This window comes from Cyprinodon variegatus, unplaced genomic scaffold, assembly GCF_000732505.1.
Source record: "Cyprinodon variegatus isolate N-32 unplaced genomic scaffold, C_variegatus-1.0 Scaffold2113, whole genome shotgun sequence".
NCBI lineage: Eukaryota > Metazoa > Chordata > Actinopteri > Cyprinodontiformes > Cyprinodontidae > Cyprinodon > Cyprinodon variegatus.
The window spans coordinates 45,685-48,431 of record NW_015152566.1 but is presented as its reverse complement, the minus strand read 5'-3'; positions in this window follow the sequence as shown (position 1 = coordinate 48,431).

The following is a 2,747-nucleotide window of genomic DNA, read 5'->3' as shown; positions in this document are numbered from 1 at the left end:
AAATACGCAGTAGAGGTATTTAAAGGTAGTAGAGGACATGTACCGGTATATAAAAAACGCGCCCTATAATCTGGTGCGCCTTATGTGTGTGTTAAATACAGAAATGGGACACATAACTGAGAGTGCGCCTTTTAGTACGGTGCGCCTTATGGTCGTGAAAATACGGTACTACTTCAATAACTACTCTCATGTCTGCTCCTGCTGTCCAAATGAAGTGGATTGATGTTCAAATAGTAATGTGCCCGTATGAAAAGCCTAGTGAACTTCAAGGACTTTCAGATGTTAGCTGGGCTTGCAGGTACATTGCATGTAGAACTATGAGAGACAGGCTTCCAGCAGTTTTAAGGATCTGGCAAAACATTTCACTAAAGAAGAATAGTGGAGACAAGAAAATAAAGCAAAGGGTCTTTCAGCCAAAATTGACCTACAGTTAATAGAACTTTTGTTTACTTTTTGTAAAGTGTTTGGGGACGTGGAAATTCTGTCTGACATGCTTCAATCCAGAAGTCTTGATCTGGTGAAAGCAATAGATCTGATTGGTTCCCTTATAGTCACGTTAAAAAGCTACAGAAGTGATATGATACATCTGGTGAAGTATGGAAGGAGACTGAAGAACTTGTGCACATCTGCAACATTGTCACTGAAGCACAAAACAAAAGACGACCAAAGACCAATTCCAAATTTCTGGGCTCACATGTAATTAACTGGACAGAGGCTTTGTGAGTTTGAAAATAATGAAGAGTTCAATAGAAATATTTTCTATCAGGTATTTGTCTTAAAGAAGAATTAGAGGTGATTTTCGACAAAAAAAAAAAAAAGCGAGATAATGGAAGGAGTGCAGTCTCTGACCCTAAAAGCCCATCATTCCTAAAAGAGGAGCCTTTGAGTCAGACTTAGAGACCTTAAGCATGAGCTTCATTAAACGAGACGGCTTCTTTTAAGAAGGGAGAAAAGTGGAGGGGGACCAGTTTCTCTAATTGAGTTTGTTGTGTTGTTAGAAACTTATAAAGAGGTTTTCCATGAACTTTTTTGGCTGACAAAAATTTCTGTTATGATTCCAGTTAGCACTGCTGCCTGCGAAAGAAGTTTTTCTGCACTTAAATTAGTTAAAACCCACCTTAGGACAACAATGGCAGATGGTAGATCAAGTCATCTGGTCATACTGTACTCAGTGCTGAGTCAAGCAGGGCATATTCCCTAAATATGGAACACTTTGTATCTTTGTCATAAAAATTGGTGGGGGCACTCTTCAAGGGTGGGTGCTGCACCTACAGGACCCGACGGCTTCCATTAGGTTTGATATTTTGCTAAAATGAGCACAAACAAAAATGGCAATTCCATATGTCTATTTAATGCTTCCTTATTGTTGAGAATGCAACAGTTACAAAATACACTAATATTTATAATTACAGATAGATTGACAGATACCTTTTAGTGCTTTATTCATAAAATTCTCTAAATCATCAGCAAAATTAATAAAAAATCAATATATGCATTCAAACAGGAAAACTAACTATCTATCTATCTATCTATCTATCTATCTATCTATCTATCTATCTATCTATCTATCTATCTATCTATCTATCTATCTATCTATCTATCTANAGAAAGAAAGAAAGAAAGAAAGAAAGAAAGAAAGAAAGAAAGAAAGAAAGAAAGAAAGAAAGAAAGAAAGAAAGAAAGAAAGAGAAAAGATCCTCATATTTACTGATTTTAGTGAGAACCAGAAACCACAGCACTGAGGCTGTTTATTTCACTTTTCAGAAGGGTTGGAGGATCCTCCTGACAGACTTACTTTGGATTGAAACACATCAGTTATGGGTGAAGCAGCACGTTGAACATGTTCGAGCTCCACCTCTTTACCTGCCACACCTGAACTAAAGCAGGTAGAAGTTTTTGATTATGCGTACTGGTTGTGTAGTCCTTGAGAAAGGCCATTCACATTGAGCCCGGTTTTTTCCTGCTAAAAGATAATTTTTCTTTTACACTGTTGCTGCATGCAAGTTTGGTGTGAGGGATTGCTGAAGAGTCAACAAAACAAGACTTTAAATAAAGCTTAAGCAAAAGTTTAATCTGGAAGTCTCTCATCAGCTTCATCTGAACTACCTGTAATATCCCTCGTTTAGCTCCAGCCAATCAACTCGGGGCCACACCTTCTCCAAAGCCAATCATCTCTCAAGATCCTCTTCATTTAGGTCCTGGCCTAGCTTTTCTCTCCCACACACAAGCAAACTTTCACTCACCTCCACCCATCTCCCCCTTACTCTCAGACTATTCTTAGTCCCACTCACCCTCTGGCTTATTCCAACAGTGTCTGGGCCCCGGGGGAAAGACTACTCTATTCCAGTGGTAGATCCAGGGGGATCGTTGGGGTGGCAAAGGCCACCCTGGACGAAATCCCTGCCACCCTGTTGCCACCCACTGAAAAAATTACATTGTTTGAATTTTAGTGATATTTGATAAGAAAACAGTCAAACTTCACAATGGACTCACGTAGCACAGGCCTGCTACACTTTTCATTGGTTAAGTTGATATGCTGTTCCTTTGTGCTCCAAATGGCTCCAAAACAGAACATGACAGCGGCACACAGGATCAATGAAATCTTTGGTGGTATAAACGTTTATTGGTCTTAAATTAATCAAACTGTTTTAAGGGGAAGTAAGGGATATGTTGCACCACAGTGCTTGTGCTTAGTATTACCTGTGAGTATTACCGTATTTTCACGACTATAAGGCGCACTTAAACGT